Source organism: Podarcis raffonei, chromosome 7, assembly GCF_027172205.1.
Source record: "Podarcis raffonei isolate rPodRaf1 chromosome 7, rPodRaf1.pri, whole genome shotgun sequence".
Lineage (NCBI taxonomy): Eukaryota > Metazoa > Chordata > Lepidosauria > Squamata > Lacertidae > Podarcis > Podarcis raffonei.
The window spans coordinates 49,833,069-49,848,100 of NC_070608.1; the positions used below are offsets into that span (position 1 = coordinate 49,833,069).

General features: G+C 40.5%; 1 long non-coding RNA gene across 2 annotated transcripts; it reads left to right on the forward strand.

Annotated features, from left to right (window-relative positions):
* The first annotated feature begins 376 nt into the window (after positions 1–376).
* On the forward strand, positions 377–13,778 carry LOC128417623 (uncharacterized). 2 transcript variants are annotated; one of them, XR_008331508.1, is made up of 3 exons: positions 377–723; positions 3,133–3,331; positions 4,453–4,587. It is a non-coding gene; the product is annotated as an uncharacterized LOC128417623 (long non-coding RNA). The 2 variants fall into 2 exon arrangements; XR_008331509.1 differs by lacking the exon at positions 4,453–4,587 and adding an exon at positions 13,701–13,778 and having other exon boundaries at positions 378–723.
* The last annotated feature ends 1,254 nt before the right edge of the window (positions 13,779–15,032 follow it).

A 15,032-nucleotide genomic window follows, 5' to 3' on the forward strand; every position in this document is an offset into this window, starting at 1 on the left:
TAAAGTTGCTATGATTCCCTTTCTGCCTTATTCCCAATGTAGACCTCACTCACCAGCTTGTTCCTGAGGTAAATCTTCACTCCCCACTTGCTTCCGATGTCGATCTTCACTCACTCCTTCTTCCCTGGCAGGAGGCACCATTTTATGCTTCGCTTCAAGCACCAAAATGTCTTGGGCCAGGCCTGTACTATACATAAAAGTTATCCAGTCTCACCTAAGCTTTGTTGAATTTTTGTTCAGTTCCCAACTTTGTTGGATACCTCATGTTTGCATTACACCTTGCCATGTGATAGTGGCTATTCCCATTGCAGCTAGAGAACACTGTTTATGACGGTATGTTAGCACGCTACCGTTTGTGTCCTCCATGATAAGCCCCTACCAGCACTTGCAAGTCTTGCGATGAATTTAAACATTCCCCTCACAGACCTTTTAATGTTTGTATGAACACACACACCTATACCCAAGTGGTGAAAGAGAAGGAAGCTGACAGACATCAGCAGCTGAATATTTTCACAGTGTGCAATTTGTTATTCACCACAGGGCTGCCATTCCCTCCCTTTTGAAGGCTCCCTACTTTCCCCTAGCCAAGTTGCTAAGCAACAGCTTGAGTCAACAATTGCCAACTGGGCTAGTGAAATGAAAGATTGGGGGGAGAAAGGGGGAGAAAAAGGACTCTGAAGGAGAAGGTTCCAACTTGTGAAGAGAATGATCCCGAAGCCTCAAGTAAAATACTTCAGAGAAAATGTGTGAGAGAATCTGGACTCCTGAGCCCGGACAGAGCTAGAGTAACATAAATTTAGGAGTATTTCACAGGCCCTCTCAGAGGCCCAGAGAAGCCTGACCCATTTTCAGCTTTTGTGGCCCCTAGCCGCCACAAAAAATTAAAATTATGACACTCAATAACAAAATGAGGCACACGCAAAAAAGAGAAAGTGGTTTGTTTACATAATCAGTTGTTCTGAGAGGAATATTAATCACCTATTACTGGGCCCTGTGTATTAGTATTAGTATTTATGAACATAAAAACCTCTTGTGTTTTTATACTGCAAACCACTCTGTGATTCTCAAATGAACGGCGGTACTGTATATAAATTCAATAAATAGGATGGTGATGATGGTGGTGATGATTGGACCAAATCTACATAAATGGACAAAAAAAAAGTCTTTTACCAAATTACACCTCTAATTTACTTCAATCTGCAGCTCTGTACTTTAAGAGAGTGTCACATTTGGGCTCAATGCACAAGTTATGAAATTTATCAAATGCCATCAAATTAACAAGTGTCTAAATCTGAGGTTTCCTTTGAGCTTCAGGCCCAGGAAAAGGACTTCTAACTGATTAACTGATGATATATTGAAATTCAAAAGTTAATGCTAAATATATCTGAACCATGCTTTTTCTTTACACTGTTTTGTTCCCTATTTTTGGTGAAGCTTGTTGCTAAGGCTCTTGCACATCCTGAACATGGTTCAGTGGTAGATTCCACCCAGGGAGAATCTGTTAAAATTATATTAACCAGAGGAGTAGAGCAGAATTATAACCCCATTAAAAGTAACCCCAAAGCTGATTCTGGAATACACTGGGTGTTGGGATTCAGACCCATTGTAGGTGCTAAACCTTGAGTCCAAGAGATGTCAGGCAAATTTTTTGTCTCCATGATTTTCAAGGATCAGATCTGATGCAGAAGATAGAAAACTACCATTTTGCACAAATGGCACATCTGTGTTACATTTTCTCCTGCTTGCATTTGGTGCTGATCTGCAGTCTTATACAGCTCTGACCTGAAGGCTTGGGAAAAGCTAACAAAAGACCAAAGGGGGATGCAGTTACTGCTGTCTTCGCTGTCCTTCCACAGTCCCCTACAGCTGCTACTGGGCTCTGGTTATGGGACAGATCTTTGTCTTGAGTTTGATGGTAAAAGTTCACTCCTAATTCAAAAAGCCTAATCACAGTAAGAGTGAGCCCTAGAGTTGCAGTTCAGGTCTAAGTCCTACACCTGCCACTAGCTAGCCTTCCTGCTGCTCCTGCAGTTCCTTTGAAACAAACAAAGCACCCACAGAATATATTTCCCTTCAAGAAGGGATGGTCTGAGAAAGCTACAGTCCCATATTCCCTAGCATGACAGCCAGAGAGCATGGGATTTGTAATTTCTGCTGTACTATTACCAGTTCTATTTGAGAGACCAAATGAGCTACAAATTTCATGTCCTGGTAGGAAATTACACTCTCAGGATTACCATTTCCAGTTAACAAGAGATTCAGCAATACCTTCGCTAACCTTAACGCACCCTTATTGACACTCGATAATCCCTCTTCTTAAAGGAAATGGGTTTTCACTACAGGAGAGTAAGATAAAAAGGAGAGGGATCCAATTGTTTTTTCAGCTCTTCTTTTAATTACTTAGACACAAGCGCTCAAACACTCGCAATGAAAGCTCACAAAAACTTAGCTGAAATTGGGTCAAGACAAGATAATTTATAGGGATCATTTGATGCTTTCAGTGAACCATGTCAGATTCTTGAAAAATGTCTTGCCTGGGGTATTCTCAAGGAAGGTTGTGACTGGATCAGGAATGGATTTTACCTCTTTAAAGTTAAGTGCTCGATTTTCTAAAACCAAAACAGGGAAATGTTATATAGCACTTTCAGTCATATAAACTTAATCCATGTCCCAAAGAGCCAAAACTCTATGAAGATAAAACTAATGTGTGGGTGTGAGGAACAGCAGCATAACTTAATAGTTTATCCTCCAAGATAATGACTCTCATGCTTTTCTGTTTTCCTACACAGCACCTAGGCCAAATGGTCCATTACTGAAGTAGCAACCACAACAAACATAGACCTTCCATCTGTTACAGTACTTACATTTGAAAACTGAAATAACTGTAATGTAATTCAAAACAAAGTGTTCAGTTAATGTTTAAAAGTGCTTTGTGGGTGACAGTTGTTTCCAAGAATGACAAATCTACCCCATGCCAAACTTCCTTGCACTTCGAAGCAACAACATGTATATTGGTGCTCTGTAAACAATAACAATAACAAATGGAAATTCTGCTGACCATTTAAAATGTTAACAGTCTAGGCTACTGTATACATGATTCATGTTCTCCTATCATGTGTCCATTACTTGCAGGGAGCCAGAAGCAGTTCCAGATTTGGATTTTTAAAAAGAAACCAAAATCAGAAACAGGAAAGCTTATCCATCCAATTTTTCTACATGCAGATGCTCTTCTGAGCTCACCTCAAGCTGAATGGAAAGGAGCTGTGTAAACATTGTCTCATCGGATTACTGTACAACTTTACCATTTTGTAGTACACCAAACTTCCAACAAGTAAGTTGCATTTCATCTCTAAATGCTGGTGACATACAGGTTTTCAAAATGGCCCTGGTAGCTTCTGAAAGTCATGCTGAAACACTATTCAAAATCTGCAGCCTCCCTGTGTTTTGAGTATCCCTTAGGGAAAATTAAATTCACACAAGTGCATCTGCATGTTGGAATGTGGGTTAGGTGAATTTACACAGAATTGGGTTGTTTCCAGATTACCTGTTTATTTGTTGTTCCTCCTGATTTGTTTGCAGGGAAATTCAACGACATTGAAAATGCATTCTGATTTGTTTTCAGGGACGGTTTTACATGAAACTGTAATGGAAATGCAGAAGAACTTTGTATTGTGAGGAGTTTGTGCTGTACAGCAGTGGCTCATCACATGCCCTAGAACACTTTAATTAGCCAGCTGCATTTGTTATCTTTTTAAGATACCAGCTGATAAGTGGCTAAGTTCTTGCTTCTTCACTGGCAGCTCTTAGGAGGGTTTCATAGCACTGGTACCTAGTTTATGTTCATAAGATGTGAAAGGAGCTTGGAAATTCTACTCTGCAAACTTCAGCACAGAAGGTGCTATATTCTGTCCATTACAGGTGTCTGTCCATTGTTGCTTTTGAGAGAGATGTAAACTGTCTGTCTTTTGCTTTTAATTTTCTATTTGGTCCTTGTTTGTTTGTGGTTTTTCTCATCCTGCCCATATATAAATCTGTCTATCAAGGATTAAAGTGTGCTCTTTGTCTTGTCCGAATTAAAACAAAAACAAAAAACTCTTCTCTCAGCAGAACACAAGCAAATGTTATTCCACACTTTCCAATGCATTTTCTTATCACAAAAAGAGCAGAACTTTCATGTAAGAGCTCCCAATCAACTTCAATTGCAGAAACTTCATTTGCTGATATGTGATTGAATCCTACCTGCAAACAGTGACAATCTAGAAATGCTCTTGGTCACGTGGCAAAATGACAGTGAGCTATATGCTTGCAGACTCATTCCCTCTTTTACCGCACCTTTGCCCTATAGCAATCTTGTTATATGAAATAGTCCTTGAACTTGCTTTCCCCCTAACTTTTGAGAGAGATGGATTGTTTCTGAGAAATTATACCTACAGTCAGTGCTTTTTTTCTTAGAAAAATAGGTGCTGGTACTGACCATGATGTTGTTACATTAAGTGCCACACTTTTTAACAACCAAAAAAGAGACGCCGGTACTGCATACAGTGGAATTTCCAAAAGAGGGCTAAAGTATACCTCCACCTCCTCTATTTCCCTTCCCTCTATTTTCCTGTTGTTGGGGAAAGGGGGTGGTTTCCAACTGAAACGGGAACATTCTGCATCTGCTATCAACCATAGACTTAATTGATTCACTCTTCCCCATTCCTGTCTCACTTCTTTTTTTGTATACGTACACACAGTTGTTACCAGCCTTCTGCAAGCACACAGGTCTTTGCCAAGCAATTTTCATGTGTATTTTAGTTTCTTTTTTATTTTAATTTATGAAGTTACATACCTATTATGCACTCAAGTCCCCTGAGTATGTAAACCCCCCCCCCAAAAAAAAACCCTTGTGTAGTCCTATTTCATTTCATTGAACCCTTTTGTGTAATCCCATTTCATTGGCAGTACACTGATAATGTACTTGTGTGGTTGAATGCCTGTTAGAGAGAATATACATAATAGGCACTGTAAACCTACATAATTTTTTTTGTGCTTGTTTGCTCCACAAACATCTTTCAGTAAGGCATGTGTTGTAGTTCCAACTTTATATTCTCAGAGTTGCTGTTCAACTCAAGAAACAACTTGTTTACAGATTGCAAGATTCTTACACATGCGGAAGCTTTCCAGATGTGTACATTCCATTCTGTATCATATAAAAATGGTCTGTTTCATATTCAGGAAATTAGTTCTCAATTAACAGATCACTAATGAATCCAATCTCCAGTTGTCATGTCTTCACACACAAGTGCAACTTTTAAAAAAGGATCAGAACTGGCCCGAATAATTATCCAGATTTGGGCTCCTGAAAGGTTCCCATGCAGTCTTGGGCTTCCATGGTGCTGCAGCTGAAGAGGAAGCAGTCATGGATGAGAGGCAGGGGTGTGCTCCCCACTCTCAACAGCATTCCCAGCTGCTCTACCCTTGGATTGCAGATTTAGATGGCTAGAAGGAGTGTGAATTGGAGAGGGTGCCAAGGTCTAGACAAAATGACATTTGGCTCCCCACATCTGCACTGAATAGTAGTCCCTACTGAACACACTGAGAACTGAGACATCTGAGTAAAGATGTAATGGATTGCACTGTAATACTGTTTATTCAGAATTAATCCCCATTGAAATGTGGGGATTACCATCCATGAAGGTGGTTTAAATATTTACTTAAGTACACTTACTGTACTTCAAAGTGTGTCCATTTGAAATTAATGAGATTTCCTTGCTTTTTATGGAAGCTAATGTCAGGTGCACTACCCACTAATGATATCCTTTGTATAAAGGGATAAATGCAGCACAGATGTCTGGGGCTTGATCAATGTGGGAAGTTGAGTGAGAAATAGTAACGGGGTCTACTGAAATGGGTTTCCTGCCACTACCTTTCCTCAGTTTGAGCCAAACAGGCATATTGTCTCACCCACCACTCCTGTTATCAGTTGTAGGTCCCCTGGACTCTTAGAAAGTCCAGGAAGGGATCTTTTCACGCTTTTACTGATTGGCCATGGTGGGCAACTTTTGGACTTTCTTCAGGACACTGTTCTGGAGAGGGAGAAATTAATTTGCCTGATCTATGCTGTCACAACTATTGGTTCCAACTTCTGAGTTCAATGAATGTTGCCCACCAGTTCAATGGGAGAAGAGAGCCCTACTTAAATGATAATAGATGGCCCATTGGGAAGCATCCAGTTTCTCTTTGTGGTGCAGGAAGGCTTGGCCAAATAGGAATGGCTAGAATTGAGCTGAAGACTCAGGCGTATTGTGGCAGGACAGTCAAGCCAACCTCACAGGAATTGCAAGTTGTCACACAGCTCTTCTCATTACTAGGATAGTTGTTGTTATGGTTCAAGTTATTATTTTGTTTTATTTTATTTAAGGTTTTATTAATTGGGAAAAGAAGGGGATACCAATATTTGAAGAATGGGCAGTTATAAACAAGGCAGGACATTAATAGTAGAATTAAAATATAAGCATATATGTATATATACACATGGGGACGCGGGTGGTGCTGTGGGTAAAACCTCAGCGCCTAGGACTTGCCGATCGTCAGGTCGGCGGTTTGAATCCCTGGGGCGGGGTGCGCTCCCGTTGCTCGGTCCCAGCGCCTGCCAACCTAGCAGTTCGAAAGCACCCCCGGATGCAAGTAGATAAATAGGGACCGCTTACTAGCGGGAAGGTAAACGGCGTTTCCGTGTGCTGCGCTGGCTCGCCAGATGCAGCTGTCACGCTGGCCACGTGACCCGGAAGTGTCTTCGGACAGCGCTGGCCCCCGGCCTCTTAAGCGAGATGGGCGCGCAACCCCAGAGTCGGACACGACTGGCCCGTACGGGCAGGGGTACCTTTACCTTTACCTTTATATATACACATACACATATACAATATATGCATATAAAAGATCACATACAGATCGTTACAATAAAAAGATCACAGCACCAGCCCTTTCCTTAAATGTAAGTGGTCCTAATAGAGAATAAATTCCAAAGGGCTGATTGAGCAAGCTGCTGATTCTGTAGGTTCACCCTATATGTATTTAAAAACAGTCATAAAAACAGGAAGAATAAAATTAAAAGATAATAAAATAAGAATCATGATGATAATAGAAATCTTAAAAAGAATGAATGGTGTAAAATATATTCCATAGGGCAATATAAGGGTCATATTTCTACTATTTATACCCAATATTCATAAATGTTGCAAAAAAACCAACCCTCATATTTAGTGGAACTGTGCCAGCCATGAGATTCTTTGATCATATAAATCACAAATGGCTTCCAAGCAGAGGTAAAGTCAGAGGAGCTGAAGATGTGCAGGCAGGCGCTGTGTAAGACCTTCCTATGTAAATATTTAGTCACCATATTCGGAGCCAGGGAGGAAATTGCCTGCAGACAAATTGGGCCCATCTGGAGGTTTTGCCTACCCCATAATAATAGTCACAACTTGTTGGCAGATAAGGCATTGGGTTGGATCCTTAGTCTAGGATCTCCTGGAGGGACTGCCCCTATTTGATGTATGTCATAGGGAGATCCTTAACTCAGGATCAACCCTGTAAAATAATCAAGCAGCAGTCTGATTGATTCAGGATACATACCAAATGCTTTCACTAAAGCCTACTTACATCTGTAATCAGAGGTGCCAGTTTCTCCAAAGGATTGGGGAGTGGGGATGCAATGTTGCATGACATCCTCGGAACAATGAGAGGGCCCAGCCCTCTCAAATATATATATATATGTTTGGGGGCCCAAAACTGCCTCAGCCCCTAGCAGTCAGCACCTGTCACTGTAATAAATAAAGTTGTGGTCTATTCAAACCCAATATGTTTGTCTTGTAGGTTTGTTGTCTCTTCCCATGCTTTGGGCCTCACCGGCCACAGGTTCCCTGCACAAAGATGTGGCCTAATTCCAGTATGGGGTCCATTTCTTTCTTAAAAAGCGTGTTCTCCTTCATGGAGAGCACGTGTTGCGATGGGGTCTGACAGGCCACCCCTCTGTTGCTGGGTGGGATCGTATAGATGGCCATAGCAGTGATTGGGCTGTTTGAGTTACTGGGGAAATTTTGATGTTGCCAATTTGTGGGATGGACCAAGGATTTTATATACAGAGCACGCAGCATTGAGCGTTCTCTTTCGCTGCGTGCACCAGGTCCATTTCTTTCTTACAATCAGCAACACTTCATTATTGCTATTGCATAATATGCATTGTTCTTGTCAGACAGTTGGAAAAACTGAACGGAGTATGCAGAAAATGTAAAGGCCTAACATTACTATTGTTGGTTTCATGAATATATTCATTTATCCCTACTTTTGAGTGCCCCAGTGAGAAATGGCATTGTTGAATACAATGCAGTGATTAGTGTGAACACTAAACCTAGCTGTGTAATAAACTGAGTATTATTTATATAAATTGTGACATTTTAAAAGAATAGATTAAACTTCAATTTTCCCTTCGAAAGTAATGTAGAAACCTTAAAACTCAGTCTTAATGGAGGGGTTTTCTTTAGTACTTGTTTCACAGGAGAAAGCTGCTGCTAATGCTATTACCAAGAGCAATAGTATCAAGACTTCACCTTCCATCAACACATTGCATAATTAACTTATGGAATTCATTGCCACAAAATGTGGCAAGCAGCACTAGCTTAAATGTCTTTATAAATAATCCATATAGGTGATTTATTATTTATAATATAATGGCTTTAAAAAAGGATAAGATAAATTCATGGAGGACAGACATATCAATGGCTGTTGGCCATGATGTAGCAGAATACTGAACAATTTGCGACCTGATTACCAGATGCTAGGATCAAGCAATATCTGATGGCTACTGCCATCATATCACACTTGTGGGCATCTGTCTGGCCTCCATTTGAGACAAAATGGTAGCCTAGGTCTGATCAAGCAAAACAATTATTATTTTTATGGAGTATTATTTTCCATTTGTGAATAGTATCACCACACTCAAAGTCACCAATGACCTTGGCTTATCTTCCGTTTTGCTTTTATTGTTAATCAGCATTAGCTTGTCTACATCATGTCGTGTTTTCTTGAGGGAGGGGGGGAAACTCCTGTAACATTGTCTCCGTCTGAACAGCTAACAACTTTTCCTTTTTAAATATATTTATTAAGATTTTCAAATTTAATACAATAAAAAAGAATCAAAAAGCAAAAAGCAAAAAAGATTAAAAACACATAAAGTTCACAATACCTATTTTTCAATAACATATTTCCCTGACCTCCTCATACCTCCCTTTCTTGTATTCCAGTTCAAATTGTTAATTCAGCAAATCCTTATCCATAATTTTTAACCTATTTCTATACTTAATTTAACATATTATTATTTTACTTTTTCTCTTTCATCCATTTCCTCAATTTATTTTTGCTAACCTTATTTTCATTTAATTTAGTTCATTTTCAAAAACCAATTTTACCTTATCCAAACTTAAACATCAATACTTATACATCAATACACATTCTTAAAACATTCTTTCTAAAGTCGACCCAAATTACCTTCCATGAATTTCCCAATTTTCATACACATTACAAAAACAAAATAAAAACAAAACACATTATAATTATGTACCCTTTGGATTCCCAAACTCCACCCCCCCCTTCTCGGTTTCAGTCCCCAACAAATGTCCATCAGTCTTAATCTAGTATTAGCCTGGAGATCTCACATCCGAGGCTCTTAATTCTCTCTCAATTCCTCTCTGCCGGTTTTTTTGATTGTCCTTAAAATTAGACACCAAATCTCGGAGAAGCTCTGGCCCTTCAGGATCCATGCTTCTTCCAACCAGTCCTCCATACTTAAAAGTGGAGCCCAAATCTTGTTTCTTACTCCTTTCAAGTCCAAATGTCCCCGAGGCTCCAACCTCCACCTTAAACAAATTTGTAATCCTTAGGTCTTCAGATCTCCACATAAGGAGATCTCTCCTTTTTTCAATCTCCAATTCAGGCCAGATTTTCCACATCAAGTTCTTATTTTCCTTCATTACCATCATGTCAGACCTCAAGTCCTCCTTCATCATCTGCAGAATTACAGCTCCTCCTTCCTTTTCTTCAGGGACAACATATGTCTCCTTCTCCAAATTCTCAAAGTTGTCAAGTTTCTCTTTCTGTTCAGTTGAATAAACTTCCTGATTCAAATCCTTATCAGATTCAATGATATTGTTTACAGTTGAGTCCAGAGTTGTAACATTTATAGCCAAAACATCAATTTGGCCTTGTAACTTTCCCAAGAGAACAAAGACTCTGTCCAATTCAGCCTGAATTCTCCCCCTTCCAGCCATTCTTGTAACGTCCGAAAACCCCCTCTAGAGGGATTTTGGTTTCTTAATATTCATTCCAGTTCAAATCCAAAAATCCAGTTAGTTTGTATTAGTTCTTCCTTGTTTTCAACAAATTGTAACAAAATTGTAACAGATATAACCAGCAGAAGCAACAGAAACAAAGTTCTCTTTTTCCGTCTTGACAGCTAATTTGACAGCTGTCAAACTCTTTAGTACCTCATCAACAGGCTCTCTCGCGGAACACTCCCGGGTCCGGGAGGGTGATACTTCAGCTCCCAAAATTAGCTCTTTATCCTCCAGCAAGATTTCTTATACTGCCAAACCGTGAAATTAAAGTCTTTTACCAAAGAAGGAAAAAAGAGGTTCTCTCGACCTTAGTTAGCAGGTCCTTGCTTTAACTTGTTTACAAGACGGGGAGGCAGACTTCCTTTTTACACCTTCCCCGATCATGCCTAATTCTTAAAAAAAAATTTCTTTACAGTTCCAATTTCCGTAATACTCATGGGTTGTTACTTTTAGAATCCAATTGTTCACAAGAAGAAGTCAGCGCTCTCCGACCATGGCAATGTGGCTTCACTCCGCAGGAGAAGCAGTCGACTCTCAGCAACGCGCCGCTCACCCCGTCCCCCGTTCCGAAGCCTTTAAAAAGGCTCCTTCGCAGGTCGGGGGGGCGCAAATGGTGCCCGCCGAGTCACCAGGTTCACAGGCTTCACCGCCTGTGATTTTTGAGGGTCCCCGCGTCGTCGCCGCAGCGGCCAGACCCAATCCTGCGGAGCCGATTCCCTCCGGAGCTCAGAGGGAATCCGCCATTAGCCGATGGCGCTAACCCGGAAGTGAACAGCTAACAACTTTTCCATACCTCACTTGTGCAGTGTAACTTTTCCCCAGATTAGACTTTAATTAGGCTTTAATTAGATCTTGACCTGTTTTCAGGAGGTAATTTAATTATTGTTTGATTTTATAGTAATGTTATATATCTGATGTTAGCCGCCCTGAGCCTGGGGAGGGCGGGATATAAATAAAAGCTTCTTATTATTATTAGCTGCTCACAGCACTTCCCTGGCTCATCCCTTTGACCTTGTCATTTACTTCTGATTTTCCACTACCCTGGTTTCCATAAAGAACAAATTACTTGGGGGGGTGTCTTTGAGTCATTCCAGGCTTCTCCAGTTTCGTCACCTGCTTAGCTGCAGTGTTAGGTGCTTTGCTAGACTGTAGTATTTCCTATAATGCCAACATGAGTGTAGCCAAGGGGGATGGGGGGCAGCTGCCCCCCCTAAATCAAGCAAATAAATAAAAATACTTCACTGAGGTTCTACCTCACTCAACCTAAAGCCTGCCCCCTCCCCCCCCCAAAAAACCAAACCCTGGCTACACCCATGAATGCCAACAGGGAAACCTCCAGTCGCCATGCCTTGCAGAGTAATCCCATGGTGCTGGTAGCACAGGTAGCGGCTAAGCCAGAGTTAATGCTGGTACAGCAATCACTAGCCTAAAGTTCAACAATTTGTACATGAGGCAAGAGAGAGACTGACCAGTCCTTTTACAGAGCCCTCCAGCCCTTCCCAAGATCCCACTAGAACCCTGAGAGGAAGAAGCTCCATGAGGTGCCAGGAAGGGGAATTGCCTCCACTGGCCATGGTGGCATCTGTCCCATCCCTCAATCCAACTCCTGTTTCAAGGCTTCACTGGAATCCTGAGATAGGACACCTGTGTGGGTTTTGAGAAAACAAGTGTTTACACTTTCCACTTCGTTGTGAACCTTGGCAGTTTGGAGAAAGTGTCTTTTTTCATAATTACCCACTAATGTACTCTGGGTTCTATGCAAATGAGAAAAAGAGTGGTGTCATCCTATTCCTTGTTAGAAGATGCATCTGTCACTTGACTGAGTCTTGTATACCATGATTGGCTACAGAGTTATCAAGAATCCTATTTTCTGTTTTGGCTATGAAGAGAGATGGAGGGGTGGGTGTCTGTCTGTGACTGCCTATGGTCTCCAGTGAGAGTGTTTATCCTTACGTCACCACTTTTGCAGGCATGATATTATGCCATTGCTTCAGATGGGAGCAAGTGATGAGAGGGTTCCAATTATTATTATTATTTTATTTATTGGATTTATATACCGCCCTTTATCTGCAGGTCTCAGGATGGTTAGCTTTCATTCTTCCCTTGCCATATCACCATTCATATCACTTTTGGCCCTACTCGTAACAGGGAGTAAGCACAAGTGAATTCAGTAGGACTTAACTTCTAGTAGATATGGTTAGGAATTAACTGTAAGGCTGCAATCTTATGCACACCTACTTGGGTTGGAAGCGACTTCCATTGAAGTCAGTGAGGATTATTTCTGAGTAGACATGTATAGGATGGAACTGGAGAGATTGATACACTGGGAGGGGCTGCTTGGTTATATTAGTATTATTTACTTATTCTGGCATTATTGCTTTGTCTGCATCTCCAGTCTATCCATTGTATCTTTCTGTTATGGGTTTTTAAGGGGTGTGGGTGTGGCTGTGTTATACTAAACTTTGTCTAATGAGGCAACCTATATCTTAGGCACTATTAATGGTAACAGTTTGTTTTAAAAACAAGTGTTTAAAAAACCTTTATTTTATATGGTATCTGATGGATCGTGTAAATTGTAGCATGTTTTTATCGTTTTCTCTAGGGACTAGTTGTTAAATCTAAACAGTTTCCTCTGTGAACTAATTATCTGGTATAAGCAGCTGCCTTCAGTAATCTGGGAAAGTAGAAGCAGAGAGTGAGTTGTAGTAGTAATAGCAATGACAATAATATATAAGTAGCTAGATGTTCAGACGGCTATGTGCTTAACTAACCAACAGAAGGGCATAATTTTTAAAATAACTGATTAAAGATGCTGCCACATTAACTGCTTAACACTTAACTGCATTCACATAATAGAGATGTAACTTTAAAAAATGCTCTGAGCATCTCTCCAAAGACAACTAATGTATGTTTTCAGCTCACTTGGGATGCCTTTTATGAGATATAAACAAATTGGCACCATAAGGAGCTGAGTTTTATTGCTATCTCTCTGCTAACAATATCTTATTCCTCAGGGTTTCCCATGCACCTTGAGACCAACATGAATTCAAATCCAATTAAGACAACTTTCAGTTTGCTGGTCTCAACAAATGAATGAAATCTCTCACTGTCCCCCAGTGGGTGTAAGGCTCCCCTCCAGTCCACTCCATAGGCTGTGCCTACTGGCCCACCCATGATTATATATTGTTTTATTTCTAGTAATGTAAGTAAAGCCCTGCACCACATGCTATGGAAGAAGTTACTGTTCCACACACAGCAGCACACTCATTGTAGAGAATTCTGATGCAGCATTAAATTTCAATAATCTCTCATCACTCTTTTTGTTTCCAGGTTTGGCCATGTGAAGCATCCAAGCAATTTTTTCAATCCTTCTTGAAAAAGAAAGGTATACATAGTTTATAGCTGGCCACTTTTTTCCATACTTCTTTGATATATAAGATTATACCAAATATCCGGGGTTTTCAAAATACAGTGGTACCTCTGGTTAAGTACTTAATTTGTTCCGGAGGTCCGTTCTTAACCTGAAACTGTTCTTAACCTGAAGAACCTTAACCTGTTCTTAACCACTTTAGCTAATGGGGCCTCCCGCTGCTGCCTTGCCACCGCCACACGATTTCTGTTCTCATCCTGAAGCAAAGTTCTTAACCCAAGGTACTATTTCTGGGTTAGCGGAGTCTGTAACCTGAAGCGTATATAACTTGAAGCGTATGTAACCCGAGGTACCACTGTATTATGCTTCCAGACATGTATAGATTATGGAATTGGTGCTGCTCATGCAAATTTGTTGCTGTTCCCACATGACATCGTCAACAACAGAATGCTAGCCTGTATTTCCCCCCATTTAATCCATATTTACCCTTCCTATGGAATATCTGATAAGTAGGTTTTTTTTTAAATGTTGCCAAAGACTCGCTTGCAATATCCGAAGTTGCTTGCAACACTGAGTCCACATCTGGAAGAACTCATTGTTTCTCAACAGTTCAATTGGTACAGCAATTAAAGAGGCTACTTAGGAAGTCTGTAGAATCTCTTCCTTTTGAAGAGTCGGAGCCGGGCTATACTTAAGCCTCTGTCTGGGATGTTAGGTAATGGGCATCATATTCAAGGGGAAGACACTGGATGCCTTCCAGTTCTCGTTTCTTCTGTATACTTCTGTGATTCTTCTCACAAAAAGAGTTAGGAAGTCATGAACTTTCCTTTAATCTTCACAGTATTCTGTCACATTGAAAGAAAACAGAAGCTCAGTGTTTTAGGTTGCAATCCAATGCGCAATCCAATGTAAACTCCATTGAACACAGCGGACTCACGTGTTAAGTCAGAAGCTATAATCTAGGTGTTGGATTATTGCAATCAATGCTGTTTCCATCCTGCTACACTTCAGCTTCTGCTAAAACCTATGTTATTTCACTATCTGCTAAGGCCAAACTTGTGTAATTAATTTCAATGTATTTCAATGGAAGCAAAACAGCGAAAATAATGTAACTATTTACATAACATTTGTGGACTAAAAATGATTGTGAATATCGCCCATGTTCTCTTACGTGTTTCCATTCCTGACCTGACCTCAGATAACCATGAAAATTGCAGGAATTTCCACTCCTGTTTCCATTTCTGATTAAATTTCTCAACATCCCTAGTTGTTGGTCTCTCCTGTATGCTTTC